The sequence below is a fragment of the Ixodes scapularis genome, unplaced genomic scaffold, assembly GCF_016920785.2.
Source record: "Ixodes scapularis isolate PalLabHiFi unplaced genomic scaffold, ASM1692078v2 PGA_scaffold10__122_contigs__length_95168666, whole genome shotgun sequence".
NCBI lineage: Eukaryota > Metazoa > Arthropoda > Arachnida > Ixodida > Ixodidae > Ixodes > Ixodes scapularis.
Genome location: NW_024609836.1, coordinates 22,068,916 through 22,085,912, shown reverse-complemented (window position 1 = coordinate 22,085,912; position 16,997 = coordinate 22,068,916). Strand labels below are relative to the sequence as shown.

The following is a 16,997-nucleotide window of genomic DNA, read 5'->3' as shown; positions in this document are numbered from 1 at the left end:
TACGGCGCTCGAGCGTGCGCCTGTTTAAAGCATCGCTTTTTCACACTGTAAACACGGACGTCGCTTGATGCGGACATCTGTGTTTGCTGTATTTTTATCGATGCCTAACAACAAGCACACTGCACAGAGCCTCGCTAAGGAAACGTCATAAAACCGGAAGATTGGATCAGACGCATTTCATTTGAACTTATTTCACTTTTTAAGAATACCCAGGTATTTACAGAATTGAGAGGAAATTTACAGGAATACATAAACAATGAATAAATCACCTTTATGATAAGATGAGCATAGATAAATAAACATGTAACATATTACATCATACACAAATAATTGCGTTCACTGACATCTCGCCATCTTTCAATTATTATTTACATATTTTACACATTTACTTAATTGCTGTATAAGTCTTAAACAAGCAGTTTTCACAAATAGCACATCTAATTTACTTAAGCTGTAACCCACGACATTCAATAAAACATTTACAAGACATTATAGATTACTCACGAAAAAGGATTCTAAAACTCCAGTGCACAGCATTCGAAAGTTTTTTTTGTTTTTTTTTATATAGAATGCATCTGTCCCAATGAATAAGCAACCTTAAAAGGACCATACAAAATATGCGGGGGAAGTATCTACAGGATTTTAAGTAACAATATACACACCATGCAGGTTGCACACACCCAATAAAAAATTCACACCTCGAGCAAGATGCAAACAAGCCGTAACAAAATTCCCGTAGCAAAAGAAAAAAAGAAAGGGCGATTAAGCCGATAATTGTTTTCGCTTCCTTTGTTCGGGTTTTTTAGGGGCGTGATGCTTGAGGAGCTCTCGATTCAAGTCTCGAATGTGCCAGCGCAAGCGCACATTCACATAGAGACTGAGGAAGTGCACTGCGCATGCCGTGGAGCAAAATTGATGTTCCAAATGGGACTCTAGGACATGTACAAGGCGCTCGAAAACCATTGGCATGTGAATGTGGTCCTGAATGTGCTTTAAAAAAAGGTGTTCAAGAGCCTTAAAATAATCGAAGAACGAATTAGAAGGAGTGGAGAATGAACCAAATATCGAGCCTGGCACGTTTGCCTCAAGCAAAGAATGAAATTGAATTTCTGGTGTGTGGTTTTCACTTGAAGCCTTCAAAAAGTTTGGGCAAAGCTGGCACAAGCTCTTCTGTAGGAACGGCTGAACCAGGTACCCGGCAAAGTGCTGAAGGACATTTTCTTCTACAGTGCTAAAATTTGGCTCATCAGGGGACAATTCAAGTTCGCCACTGTCAATGACAAGTAATGGTTCTGGCTGGTGGCTGGCTGCAGCGGATGCAGGGAGACGCCCCAATTCGACTAGTAGTGTGGAAGTGCCTGATTCACAGTTTCCTCTACTGTAACGCTGAAACATATTTCCGAGGAAAATGTGCTTCAGGCCTTCCACAAACTGAAATGAATTGGGCGTCTCATTGCATCCATGCTGGTGTCTGATCATGCCGAACATGTTCTCCAGCGGATCCTGGTTCAGTCGTCTCGTCAAAAGGTATTCAAACCGGAAGTTTTGGCTCAGATCTTGCCACAGTGAAAGGATGGCATTGATGGTAATCTGTCATCCTTTCACTGTGTGAGGCCGTCATGACGACTGAAACTGCCATTCCGAGATCCAGGTGCTTTTTGTGCAAAGAAAATAATGTGGCCGGATGTGGAATTTAGTGCAAACCTCAGTTTGCGTTTTTCAGCTTTCGTATTTGAGCTGTTCAGCGAATCAAAAATTTTATCCATTTGTTCTAAGAAGTCACATGTGGCCTGGGCTTCGGGGGGCAGCTCATGCAGGGAGATGAGGGTGGCAAGAGCAAGGGAAACTGTGACACTAAAAACCTGCACCTTCATGTTTCCGAATAGGGTCTGATAAACATGCCGGTCAGTTAATTCTTTTGCCATTCGTAGCCGCAAGGGGTGCTTGTTTTTGTAAAGGTCAACAATGTATTTCCATCTGATAATTTGGTTTTCAATTTTGAGGTCATGCTTCCGATGGTTGTTTCGTGTACACTTTAGAAGGTGAGGGGTGTCGAAAAGGAAGTACACTTGGGTGCCACTGACAGAAAAGAAAGGATGATCTACTGTGACACCCAGCAAGCCTGCGAGAGTGCAGTTGCTGGCCCCCTGGTCGCACACGATGGCCTTCACGAAGATTCCTCCCGCACTCAACCTTTCAATGGTGTCGATCAGCAAATCGTTTAGGTAATTTGCCGAGGCTTTTGTTTTCGAAAGAGTGAATGCTAATGGCTGCACCCAGGGCTTAGAAATACCGCCCAGCATGACTACTAGACCAAAGTTTGCCACGTCAGCAGTTCTCTCTTTACCACTGTCTGCAAAATCATGCACAAGGCCAGATTTTGTCTCGTAGAAGAGATTTTGCTTGAGAGAAATTTCGTCAAACATAAGGATACAAGCTCGATCTTTTAGAGGCCAATCCTGAATTTTGTTTATGACGGATTCACTGAGGGTTGGAACGACCCCTGGGTGCATGGCAATGCGAGACAGCCAGTTCTTGAGGGACCTGACTGACGGCAAGCTCATAAATCTGCCGAGGTACTTGTAAGCCCTGGGGCTATGAAAGCAAAGGTTTAGTGCGAAAGGCTTGAACTGATCAGGCCACCTTCGCCCAAACTTGTGCATTGGCTACAGGTGTATTTGAATTTTGAAAATTTCAAGAGCCTCTTTCGAAAGGAATTTGGAAGCACCCTGAATGACCTGAGTCCTCGTTAGGTCAGAGAAGTCCGTCTTTTTTGTGGCTTTGAAAGACTCCTCCGCAGTACGGCCAGCTGGAGCCGTACTTGAGGCCACGCCTTCCGTGTCAGCTTGTTGGTGGGGAGCTGTTAGAGAGAGACACATTTGAAAAAGAAACACATCAAGATGTCCTAAAATGCAACTGATATAAAGATTATCTCAATGTTGAAAGTTAAGGCCTTGAATCGTACCAGGTTGAGTTTGCTGTTCTTGTTGTGCGTGATTGAGGTCTGATGTGGGCTCCGCAGGAACATCTGAAACGAATATTGAAATAAGTGAGATAGCATTGGGAATTATTTACGTTCACAAAGTAGCTATAAATATCAGAAGCTTGTTTGTGGTGGGTCCGTCCTGCTCCGCATATTCTTTGCAGCAGGTGCTGCTGTGAAAATGGCTCTGCCTCCTCTTGGGTCGCAGGTCACATGCGAAAGATATTGAGTGCAATTTTTTATCAGTGTTGTACATTTTCCTATCAATAAAAGGGTGATAACAGAGAAAGATAAAATATTGGTGATAACCGTCGGTGACAGGACAACAATGCGGTAGAATCTCCGCCTCCAGCACACACTTGTTGTCACCAGTCACACTTTGGCTGCACATGAATCTTTGTGTCACCAAGGGTGGCAAGTCTGCGCTTAAAGCAGAGATCCTACTGCATTAGTGGTGTACAGTCTTACAGACTGTACGCCACTGGGATTTATTTTCCATTAAAAATAATATATGACCACGAGGTGCTCCAGTCTACCCATCCGACAATGCCACCATGTTTAAAAATGTAAATTATGTCAATAGTCCCCCTTGTCTGCCAGACTGCAGGAGTGTTTCATTTGCTGCTGCGTGCTGGAGCAGGAGAAAGACCAAATTCTGGCCAAAGCTCCAATCGTTACTTGAAATTTGGCCTTGGCATGTAAACTAGGTAGGCTATAATCATGCAGTCCAAAATTATTAATTTGTAGTCATAATGCCCCTAAATAAATGCAAGTCAGCACTAATTCCCAGTTATTCTTATTGCAATTTGCTTCTCACCAGCTTGCAGTTGTGGCTTTTCTTGTGCAGTAGAGTTTTCTGTAGTTTGCACACAAACATCTGAAATTAATATAGGATTGAGGAAGATTATTTGGCGCAGAAAAAAAAAGTGTGAGAAAAATCTGTAATTCATTGCTTACATTTGGCTGGTTCCTTTTCCTTGGTTTCTTCGTGGAATGTCCCCATATCACCTGGGACTGCAGCTGCACCTGTGAAAATTATTGAGCAATGTCTGACACATATTGTATGATACAAGATTACATATTACAATATAATCGAGCATTGATTGCCAATTCATCAAACTAAGTTGCTTCTCACCAGAGCAGGGACGCTTTTCCTCACCTGCGTGGAAAGATTGCGTTGATGATTGTGCAGGAACATCTGGAATAAATATTGGAATGAGAAACAACATTTGTGACTTCCATAAGCATATGGAGGAAATTATAAATATTAGAAGCGTGTTTATGATAGTGTCTTTCTGCTATGCATCTTCCTCACAGCTGGCGCAGCAGTTAAGATGGCCCTGTCTCTTGTGAGTTGCAGGAGCATATGTGAATTATATCGAGTAGAATGTTTAATAAATAGTTCACAACTCACAATCACCCCATGAAACAAAATTGAGCAACCATCGCCAATTAAGGGTAATAGATTTCTTTTTTACCAGGGAGGGGCCGGAGCTCTTCCTGTGCATAAGAGTCAGTCAGAGCCTGATCAGGAACATATGCAGTAGATATTAGAATAAGCAGAATAGTTTGTGATTTCTATTCGCATAAAAAGCAAATTAAAAGTCACTTTAAGCCATCCTTACATGTGGTGGGGTCTTCCAGCCCTTGGTCTTCCAGCCCTTGGTCTTCCAGCCTTTGGTCTTTGCTGTGTGATGGTCCTGGCTCAACTGGGGCTGCAGGTGGATCTGTATTAAATAATGAAAGCAATGTTTAATAAATATATTAATATATGAACTGCCCACTAATTACAATTCAGCAACGATGGCCGATTAATTAAAAAGTTAGACTGAATATTCCACACTTTCCTACATTAAGAGTGTGCAAACAAAAGATTCGATAGTATTTTCAACGAGATGCAGCTACTATTAACAATGCATTTTACTTACCTAAAGTGGAGACGGTGGACGCACCAGTTAGGCGAATGCCAGGAGCGAGGAACTCTAAAATAAATAGAAAGTAGGATTACAGCTTGTAAATTTTGGCGGTCCTTATAACTATCATTCGGCGCAATATCGGCCCGTTAATGCTGCCTACTCTCATGTGGGCGTCGCAAGCCTTTAAGCGTATTGCAGATACCTCCTCAGTTACGCTGTGATAGTCTCAGCTTTGTGCAGCAATGCATCCTATCATGCCTCTATTAGGGCTATTTTGGCCAACTAGGGGCTCATATCTCAAAAAGGTACGTGATATCGCACGTAATTTTAAATGGAAGAAAATTGCTATTATACCTAGAAACACTAATTAAACATTTTGAAACCGGCTCACCTGGAGAGACGAGGGCCTTCAATAATGGATTTGTCACTAGGACAGATGGGCACGCATTATCTCGGAGTCGTGTCCTCCTTGAACTTCTGAAGGCAGAAGCGGCGAAATGTTCGCCGCAGAGACGACGCTCGCGGAGTTTGCTCAGAGGCAACAACTTGAATTCTGGGCGATTTGAGTAGCATATCCATTTACTGTCTTTATTTGAAAAAGAAAATAGAAACGAAGAACAGTAGCGCGCATAAGTTAACGCTTTCACCGCTTTCAGTATCGCGCGTACGAAGTTTCTAGTCTCACCTGTCGTCCGTCGCAAAACGGGAAAAACTGCAGTCAGCGGTTTTCGTCGTGTTCCGGCACCACTTTGCTGCACAGTAGTGTCCATACACAGCAGCCATCCCGCCGAACTGGTTGAAAGAAACATCTAACGCGCAGACGCGCACCGCCAAAGGTCTCAGTTGCGCTCGAGCGTTTCGGTTTCGCACACGTCGCACACCGCTCGCCCGTGTATCGGTTATAAAGCTAGCTGAGCGTGGGCGAGCTAGAAGAAGACGACGAAATAAAGGTGACGAAAAAGCAGCCGCCGGCACGTAAGCGTTCTGAAGCAAAGCGTCCTCTTGATTTATGCCTATTAACCACGATACATGGTGTCAGAAGTGGTTGAGTAGTTCCTCTTCAGTGAAACAAACCGCAGCCATGGTCGAACTACCGCCGCCGGCAGGATTAAGGCTATCGGAGGACACAGCGGAGAATTGGAAGCGCTTCAAACAGCGCATCGAACTCTACTTCCGAGCAACAGAGACGAAGGAGGCGAGATCGAAGCAGCAGAAGGCAGCTATATTTCTCCATGTGGCTGGCCAAGAGGCCATTGACGTCTATAACACGTTCAATTTGGCAGAATCTGAGAAAGATGACTATGAACTGATCGTGAATAGATTCGAGGACTACTGCCTTCCAAAAAGCAACGAAACCTTCGAGCGCTATGTCTTTCGAACACGACAGCAGACGGAAGGTGAGAGTTTCGAACTGTTTTTTCGAGACTTGCAACTAAAGTCGAAGTCCTGCAACTTCGGAGTGTTAGTTGAGTCGATGCTTCGAGATCAGATTGTGTACGGCATACAGAACAAAAAACTCAGAGAGAAGCTGCTGAGGGAAAAAGACTTAACACGTGAGAGAGCCGTCGACTTCTGCAAATCTGCGGAAATTTCAGAGCGCCAAAACAAGACCTGGGAAACTCCAGATACGCTTGTGGAACCAGTGACTCGAAGGGACAGAAATTCTCCCGGAAGACGCAAGTGTCAATACTGCAGCTCTATGCATGAGCCGAGAAAATGTCCAGCATTTGGAAAATCATGCAACAAGTGTGGAAAAAAAAAACACTTTGCGGTAGCCTGCAAAGGCAAGAAGATGAGCGTCGACATCGTTCACGAACGAGAGCTTAGCCAAGATGAAGAAGCCGATACCTTTGAGATTCTATCAGTTGATGGTCACAAAGTAAAGCATGAGCGTGACTGGACTGTGATGGCGAAGATAGGAGGCCGCGACGTTCACCTAAAGGTGGACACCGGAGCGCAAACAAATCTTCTACCTCAGCGTTTTTAAGAAACTTCAAGTTTCGACGCAACCAGTACCAAGCTCCACAACACTGCGAAGCTATGGAGGAGGAAAACTACAGCATGTGGGCAAATTCTGCCTCTCTGTAGAGCTCAAATCCAAGATTGAAAGCGTGGACTTCTTCATCGTGAAGAAGGGCAAGCAAGCGCTGCTGGGGCTTCAGAGCTGTGAGGACTTTGGATTGGTTCACCGCATAGACAGCCTCGAGGAAACAAATTGCCTGCGACACCAAGTGATCTCTGAGTTCCCAGACGTGTTCCAGGGCATCGGACGCACCTAGAACGAGTATCACATGGTTCTCAAGGATGATTGCCGTCCTGTGGTTCAGCCAGCACGTCGAGTGCCGCATGCTCTCCGCGAGCCTCTGAAAGACGAACTGGACCGCATGACCACTAGTGGCATCATCGCCAAAGTCCAAGAACCAACAGACTGGGTAAGCCCTCTTGTGATAGTTGCAAAGAAAAATGGAAAAATTCGTGTGTGCATGGATCCAAAGTACGTGAACATGAGCTTGAAACGAGAACATTTTCAACTTCCCCGCAGAGAGGACATTGAGGCTGAGTTGGCAGGTGCAAAGTATTTTACAAGGCTTGACGCTAACAACGGATTCCACCAGATTCCGCTTGATGACAGCACCTCGCGGATTTGTACGTTTGCAACGCCATTTGGGCGCTACCAATACCTAAGATTGCCTTTTGGAATTTCCTCTGCGCCTGAAGTTTTTCAGAGAGAAATGACTCAAATTTTTGAAGGATTACCTGGAGTACGAGTTTATATAGATGATGTACTCATTTGGGGCGGTACTCGTGAGGAACATGACCTAAGACTGAGGAAAGCCTTGCAAGCAGCTAAGAAGGGTGGCCTCACGCTAAACCTCCATAAGTGCCAGTTTGCTTTAGAAGAAATTTGTTACTTGGGCGACAACATTAGCGCTAAAGGGATCACGCCAGACCCTGAACTAGTGAAGTGCATTGTAAGCATGCCACTACCAACAAGCAGAAAAGAAGTGCAGCGTCTCTTGGGGGCGGTCAACTACTTCGGGAAGTTCATTCCTAACTTATCAGAGAAGAATACATCCTTGCGTAGCTTAAACAAACAAGATTCACTTTTTGAGTGGAGTAGACAGCATACGCATGAATGGAAGATGCTGCAGGGAATGTTAACAAAAGCCCCGATATTGGCCACTTTTGACGCTGGGAAGAAAACGAAGGTCTCTACAGATGCATCGAAAGGAGCCTCAGGCGCCGCCTTGTTTCAAATGCATGGTCAAGATTGGCGCCCTGTAGCCTACGCGTCGAGAGTGTTGACTGATAGCGAATGCCGCTACTCTCAAATTGAAAAAGAAGCTCTGGGAATTGTATATGGATGTGAAAAGTTTCATGAATTTATCTACGGACGGCACATTACTGCCGAAACAGATCACAGCCCATTGATTTCCATAGCCAAAAAGTGCATCGTAGATATGCCACCACGTTTGCAACGCCTGTTTTTGAGGTTAATGCGATATGATTTGGAGCTAGAGTTCCTGCCAGGAAAAGCACTGGTTCTTACTGATACGTTGTCTCGAATACAGGTTTCGACGACAAAGGAAGGCTCAAGCGATGATGTGGAGCTTCATGCAGCAACTGTCCTGTCTACGCTGGTCAGTGACAAAACAATGGCACTGCTACTTGCAGAGACAGAAAAAGACAAGGAACTTCAAGAAGTTGTCAGCAAGCTGACTCATACCACTCCACTTCAAGGCGAGTTTAAACCTTTTAAAGATGTACTGCCTGTTGTAAAGGGTGTCCTGATGAAGGGAGCTAAAGTCGTAATCCCGCGGGTCCTCAGAGCAGAGATGCTGAAACGCCTGCACAGCGGTCACCTTGGTATCAACAAATGCAAAGCACGGGCCAGACAATTAATGTTTTGGCCGGGAATGAATACACATATTACAGCGATGATCGACCGATGTGCAACCTGCAAGCAATATGCCTATCGCCAGCAGGAGGAGCCTCTTCTGTTACGAGAGACGCCACTCCAACCTTGGGCGCGAATCGGTGCAGACCTGTGCATGTATGCTGGGAAATCATACCTGGTTCTCTACGATGCTTACTCAAACTTTCCCGAGGTCGCCGAACTACGAGATACTACATCAAAGACTGTGATCGACGTCATGGCAAGCATGTTTTCTCGTCATGGACTTCCTCTCGAGGTTTGTACAGACGGTGGTCCACAGTTCATAGCTAGAGATTTTACCGAGTTTGCAGCAAAATACGACTTCAAACATGTGATGTCTAGTCCGCGCTTTCCAAGGTCTAATGGACTCGCAGAGAAAGGTGTGCAAATAGCGGAAAGACTGCTAAAAAATGTGCACATTCTGGCCAAGACTTCTGGTTAGGGTTACTAACCTACAGGGCCACACCACTAGAGTGCGGATCAGCTCCAGCAGAGTTATTAATGAGAAGGAAGACGCGTACGCTTCTGCCAGATTTCGTGTCTGAACCAGCTAGACCCGTGTTTAAACACAAACAAGACAGAAAAAGAGGTCAAGCACTTTCCCAGTTAGAAGAAGGAGATGCTGTACGAGTTCGAGACGATAAAGATAAAGGTTGGTCAGCGAAAGCACAAGTGACCTGTGACAACGGCCCAAGATCGTACAAGATACAAACTGAGAAGGGTACACACATACGGCGGAACCGCCAACACCTACTGAAGACATCGGAGGAATTCAATCCTTATGATGAGTTAGAGTCCGAGGCATACGACACCGCAGACGAAGATGCAGAAAGCCCTGAGGCTCGAATGCCAACTTTCGCTGTCTCCAGCCCAGATACATCAAGTCCCCCTAGAAGCCAGCAGGATAATAGCACAAGCACAAGTCAGCTGGATAATAGAAATCAAGCGTGCCTACAAGGAAGTCTGCCTCAGATCACTCCTCGGCAGTCTACTCGTGAAGTTCGTGTACCTAGGAGGTTAACGTATGATGAGAACTTTAATCAAGTATGCAAGTGAAGTGCAAACTGCAAAGAACATGATTTGAAATCTACAAACGACATTACAGTGTATATATTTGTACACATTTTGAGTAATCTCTATATTTTATTTGTATTTGTATAGTGTATATATTGTAAGTAATTTTCTGTTTACCTTTTAAAGAAGAGAAGGTGTATCGGTTATAAAGCTAGGTGAGCGTGGGCGAGCTAGAAGAAGACGACGAAATAAAGGTGACGAAAAAGCAGCCGCCGGCACGTAAGCGTTCTGAAGCAAAGTGTCCTCTTGATTTGTGCCTATTAACCACGATACAGCCCGCACGCTCTCCGGAAGATCAAGCAAAAATAACGGTCGATAACGGATCTCTCCCTTAACGCCCATGATTGGCTGAAAGCGCGCAGGCTGATATCATATGGTGGTGAAGATAACTTACCCGACACGACGCTCAAAACTGCAGCGGTGAGACTGAGAACCACGTCTGGGTTGGAACGAATGAATGGATCTACGAACACTTATGAATAGACGTAGTGTATGTGTATGTATATTTGAGGCACAATCTCTTTGTAACGAGAGTCTTGTAAGACGTGCCAATAAAAGCAAAAATAAAAAACTAAATAAAAAAAGGACAACAACGAAAGAGAACTGGTTAGCACGTGTGTCCAAAGTTCGCCAACCGTCACTTTCGCACAGTCAAAGTTAATCAGTTCACGTAACACCGTCGTTTTAAGTGAACGCTTGCCCCTCCAGCCAAAAGTAAAGCAGCGGCTATTGGCCATCTTGGTCACCTTGGTCGTCTTGGTCACGACCCCGATTTTTCAGTCGAGTCTGCCACCATGCCTCGAGCCTCCGCTTGGAGCATGCTACATGGGTCTGTTCGTTGGTGAAACCAAGTGCCTGCTCCAAGCGGGCACCCACGACAGGCGTTGAGTGTAGCGCCCTGCACGCAAGCAGCAAGTGGTCGATTGTCTCTTCGCCCGCTCCACACGCACTACATACCGTGTCAGTCACGCTGCTATCGTACTTGCTTCGGTATAGGCGGGTACGTAGGGCACCACCACGGGCCTCTATAAGTAGTCGACTGCCCAGTGTGTTCCCGCAGAAAGTCACCGGGGCAATCTCCGTCTTCAGAGACGCGTACATGTGCATGGAAGGGTGTTGTAGCATGCCGCTCATCCAACGGTCCCTCTCAACCCTCTTCACTTCCTCCCGCACTGTGCTCATCCACTCCTTTTCTGTTTGAGGTTCAGTGGCCAAGCTGAAGATCTTAAACTTTGTCCCAAGACGAGTGACTCGCTTCCTCCACGTCGAGTTGATATGCTTCAGGTGAATGTACATAAAAACTCGCCTGGCCCACCGGTCTCCGTTCATGTACCGGAGACGTGTGTAGTACTGAAGCTTGCTGTTTGCCTCCCGCGCTTCAAAGGAAGACCAGCCGACATCGCCCTCTATCAGTTCATTGGCTACTTGTCCATGACACCCTAGTGCCTGTCGTCCGACCTCCCTTTGGCGCCGCTCGAGATATGTGCGTAGCTCACCAGGAACACATATGACTGAGTTTCCAAAAGTCAGCCCGGGCACAGCCACAGCCTTCCAAAGTTCTCGGGTGACAATGTACCGGTCACAGCTCCATAGGCTCCGCCTTCGCAGTATGTTCCGCTTGCTAACTGCGGACTTCCTGAGGCCCTCATGGTGCTCAGTCAAGTAGTCCTCTCTAGCCGACAGTGTTATTCCGAGGTACCTGTATTCGGTGTGAAGAGGTATGGCTGAGCCTTGCAGGATGAGCGACCCGAGATTGCACCCCTCGCCAGAAAAGATGACTGTCGCTGACTTGCCAGCATTGAAGCGTAGTCGGAGGTGTTCCGCTGCAGTTTCACAGGCGACGAGCAACCTCCTCATGTCTTCCACACTGTCGGCCATCAGCACGAGGTCATCAGCATAGGCAAGGCCAGGGAGTCGCCACGCTACAATATCACCATGCTGGCGGTGTTCCAAAGTGAAACCAATGCCAGTGTCTTCAATGGCCTTTTCCATGCTAGAGGCATATAGCATATATAGCGTCGGCGACAACGGACAGCCCTGTCGTAAACCTTTTCCAACTGTGACCTCGCCTGATGTCACACCATTGAAGGATGTCGTCACCACATTGCCGTCGTATAACCGACGGATCAACCTCACCCATGTTTGGGGCATATTAAGGTGTCTCAGCCTTTCCAGCAGCATTAGGTGAGGGACACAGTCATACGCTTTAGCAATGTCTAGAAAACAGCATATCAAAGGTCGCCTCTCCGCTCGCGCTATCTCGATGCATTGGGTCAATGTAAACAGGTTATCGTCTAACCGCCGCCCAACTCGAAACCCGTTCTGCAGTTCCGTAAACACGCCGGCTCCCTCAGCCCATGCTGTGATTCGCCAATTTATGATAGTCGTGAATACTCTGTATACAACTGCCGTGACGGTGAGCGGTCGGTAGTCATGCAACAGCTGCTTGTTTCCACCTTTTTTCGAGATGAAGGTTACTCGACCGCGCCTCCAGTCAGTGGGGATCGGGTCATCTCCGCAGCATATGCGACTGAACAAGTGGGCCAACTGCTCTTGAGCGTCGGGTCCCAGGCCTTTCAGTACCTTAGCCGGGATTCCGTCCAGGCCCTGCGCAGTGCCGCCGTTCAACCGCGCGAGAGCGCGTGCGACCTGTACTCTTCCCACGATGGTGGTGTTGTCACTCGTCAAATTAAGTAGCGGTGGATCTTTGATATAAGGGCCTCCTGCTGACACGCTCTCATTACCGTGGAAATCTTGTGTCGTCCCAAAAAGATTGTGAAGGTGTTCATCCAAGAGAGCTTTAACGTTGTGCACTACACCTCCATTTTTGGCATCGATCAGTTGGGGAGAATTATCTCTTCCATCCAGTGTTTCAATATAACGCCAGAACTTCTCTCCGGCTCTTTTTCCACCCTTTCTGATATATTTCATCACCTTGCAATCATGTATCTGTTTTTTCTCCTCGACGATAGATTGTGTTATTGCCTTGAGCTTCTGGTATTCCTCCCAGAGTCGCAGAGTCTCCGGTGCTTTTCCAAGCGTCCGCAGAGCCCGGCGATGGTCTCGGTTTGCGTCTTGCCTGAGTTGGATGGATCTCCGGATTTCAGCATCCCACCACGATACAAGCCGTCTTTTCCCGCTTGAGCCTCTCATAATCGACCGTGTGGTGATTGCCTGCCGAAGTGCATTAGCATAGTCATCATAGATGAGGGCATTTATGCGCTTATCACTTTCTTCGAACTCCTGACATACTGCCTCAATATCACAGTCACGTAATTGGAACGTCATTTTACGTTTCGGCCGGCTGCGTTGTCGTTGGATTGCACCAAAATGAAGTATGATGCTGTTATGATCGCTGCCAATACTCCACTCGCCATCTTCATCTACAGTTATTTTTTGAAGGCGACGTGCGAGCCTCTTTGATGCCAGGGCATAGTCGATACATGTTCGTTTGTCCCGGGCCATCCATGTGTGTTGCCCCTCACATTCCTCTCTGAGGTTTAGAATCTCCAGGTCGAACTCCTCCGACAGCTGTCTCAGCATTCGGCCATTGTCGTCCTCACGCCCGTCAGTCTCAACCAGATGGCCATTAAAGTCCCCCATAACTAGCACAGACAATCTTCGATCTAGGTTTTCGATGTCACGTTGAACGCACTCCAGTATGGCCTTATTCTCCTCATGCCTGGAATTCCCCACGGAAAGGTAAAGGGTGCATACCGCCGTCGGTATGTTACCCACCTGTCCTTGAACCCACAGGTGTTCGCAGCACGTTTCAGATATCCTTATCCATGCTTGTCCTCCACTTGGCCAAAGGAGGCCCACACCACCTCCCCGTCGGTCACCCTCCACCCTGTTACACCCAGTCCAGCACCAGGAAGGGTCTACTGGGGGTTCCTCAGCGTCCCGCAAGTGTGTTTCAGCAACCCCGAACAAAGAAAAGCCTTGTTCCCGGAGTACTACATAGAGCTCAGCCCACTTTCGTTGACGCCTCGCACTATTCAAATTTAAAAAGCCAACGACGGCACTGTCTCTTTTCCGTGGTTGTCCTTGCTGCCGCCGCGCCAGAAACTCAGTCAACACTCCCGCTGAAGCTGCATGGCTGCTAGTTGCTCTCGGACCAGTTGATTCACAAAGTGCGTCAGCTCTTGCGATGGGGCACATGTGGGGTGCTGAAGGCATCCGGTCATCAAGTCGGTCAGCATTGGGTTGCACACAGGAAAGGTCTGTCTCGCAGTAGTCCCTAGAGCAAACGTTCCTTCCTGAGTGCCTGTCCTCGATGGGAGTGCCCCACAGCTTTGTCCTTGAAGATGTCCGTTGGGTGGTATGAGGAGTGGGGGCACCCATATTGCGTGCAGAGGTGACGACTGTGGCGGATGGTCCCTCTGGCATTGTAGGGGATACACAGGACCGTGAAAGTTGGGCACCGGGTTCTGTACAGTCTCCTTTGATATAGGAGGCGTGTTCACCACCCGGTGTGCTCCACTCGTTCTGGGACCAGAAGACAGACCTGGGAGGTCGTGAGCGAGTGCTTTTTTTTTCTGCCTCTGACCGGTTTACTACTGAGGAATGCGTCCCGTGTCGTCTCCTGTTGCTCCCAGTATGGTCGCTGAAATTGTCCCTTCTTTGAAGTCCTAAAAAATGAGTCACTAATGCACCCACTCGGTCGGTTAGCACCTGGCTACCTTTTCTGCAGTAGTGAAGCCCGTCCTTTTGCATTGCTGGGATGCTGGCCAGTTCTCGGCTGAGGTCGATAAACCTTGCTCTAATTCTCTTGCACAGCTGCTTCAGCTTTGCATTCAGGAGCATGGTCGTAGCGCGTAGTTCCTTTCCTCTGCCGTCTATTTCGGGTACTGAGCAGATGGCTAGTGATGCCTTACGTTTGGCCCACTGTAGCCTCAGACGCTCTATAATTGTGTCAGGTTGCTCGTCCTTCAGAACGTCATTCAACCCCACGTGCAGTATATACATGCGTGGTACATTCCTCGCTTTTTCCTCATATGTTTCGATAATTTTATGTACTACCTCAGTTGTGGCTCCCCTGTTCGTTATAAACTCCATGCTTTGAGGTGCTCGGACTTCCTCGATGAGAGCTCGAGCTATCCGCAGGACGTTCCCATCTCCTGCGATTATCACTTCTCGTGTGATCCCTCGTGGCGGTCGGATCTGAACATCCTCATGCGTCAGCTTCTTTGCAGCCACGGGCAAGTGAATCTCCTGAATGGACATGTGTGTGACTCCACTTGAAGTTTTGCTTGGGACTTCGTCACACTGCGTGTCAGTGTGCGCTGTCACGTTATTGGTGTTATTTATGGCAGTACCGGCATCCTGTGGACGGTCGTCCTGTAGTGCGTTTCCTTGCTTGTCTACTCCAGCATTCGTCGCATCGTTCAATGTCATCGCACTGTGATGCAGTTCTGTTTCACTACTCATCTGGTTCTCCCCTTCAGATTCCGATGGTGCGCTGCTTGTCCCATCTTCTGTAACCATGGAATCTCCTGTCGGTCCAGCTGCTACTGCATATCCTGAGAGCGCTGTCACTAGTGTTTGCAGTGCTTCGTTCTTCTTCGCCGCCTCGTTTATCCTGAATTCAAGTGTCGATATCCTCTTACTCACTTCAGACAGCCTGCGCCCGTCCGATGCTCGGTCTAGGCGTACTGACAGGGCGCCTATCTGAGCCTCTAGTTCCTCGAGTCTTTTTTCGTGTGCATTCCTCATTTTGTTCATCTCGGCACATACCTTGCATGTGAAAGGATATCTTTGATTCGTGTCGTCATGTTTCGCGTCTGCCTTCAGCTCCAACGACCCGCAGCCTACACTACTAATGCTGTCATCAACAGCTGCAGCAGAGTCTTCAGCAGCCGCTGCAATGTTGGTACTCTTCACGGTGGCTTGGGAAGTCCGGGCGGAGTCTGGCGTCAAGACGGGCGTCGCGGCGCGAGTGGCAGTAGTCGGCGTAGCACCCTGAGAGGGCTCGTCGGCTTGCCGATTGGCGGCGGTACAGGCCGCATATACGTCAACCAGTGTCGTTGCCTTTGGCTGGTAGTGCCCGCTGACCTGGGGTTCTGACACGACAAGGTGCTGCACACTATTGGACATCGTGTTTACAGGCAGGAAGCGTGTGGTAGGGAGCAACGTGGAAGTAGAAGTTTCTCCTGCGGCCGATGGCTCCTCCGTGCTGTCCATGGCCACTTCTGAACCGTTGTTGCCCGCAGTGGGGATATCCAAGCTCTCCGGAGGGAACACTTCGTCTTCATCGCTGACAGCGGTGTTGCTCAAAAACTCCAGGTTGCAATGAATATCTCGTATGGTATCTGTAGGGGAACACGCAGTAGCTTGTAGACGCTCAATGAGTTCTCCCTTGTTTCCGGAGGTAGGAAGTCCACGAGCTTTTAGTGCCCTTTTTAGGTCGAAAACCTTCATCTCGGCCATTTTTTCAGCGGACATATTTCCATCTGCGTGGACAGCAAACTGGTATCGACGGGCCGGGGGCCGACCAAAGGATACGGAGTAGGCGATATGTCGGCGACGTCTTCGGCGCCTCGGCCGAGCGGAGCGGTGCAACGGAGGTCAGTCAAGCTTCGGGGTGGCCGGTCGTGTGAAAAAAGTACGGCGTGAAGCAAGTCGCGACGGTTAAAAGGAAGACCCCGAAAAACCAACCGTTAGGCTCGTATCTCGCGTAGGAAAGCTTCTTGTGGCGCCACACTTTGGCCACCCGCGGAAGCTCAGAGCTGAATCCGGCTGGCATGGTTTCGCCAGTTTTGCGACCGTTGGGCCGTTGGGTATGTGTGTCGCCTCATTGAAATGCCTTTAGACATGAAAATGTGCTAATGTACTCAAGTTTATCTATCTGTGAAGGTTCCTCTTGGGATGATTATGTTCAAGAAGAGCGCGGAAGACCGACGACGCCACAGTACGAGCAACTCAACGCAGATGGTAAGCATACTTCTTTGTTTGCATTGTACGCGTTGAACGAGAAGTGAACATTATGGAGTTTTAGAATAATCTCATGACTGCTGTGCATGCGCGGACCCAAAACAAGCTTCGGACTCAAGCTCTGGGGCCCGTTATTTCTCGATGATAGCATGGG

General features: G+C 47.8%; 1 pseudogene; it reads right to left on the bottom strand.

Moving 5' to 3' along the window:
• Window positions 1–3,077: 3,077 nt before the first annotated feature.
• Window positions 3,078–5,715, bottom strand: LOC120840689 (annotated as a pseudogene).
• Window positions 5,716–16,997: the final 11,282 nt, after the last annotated feature.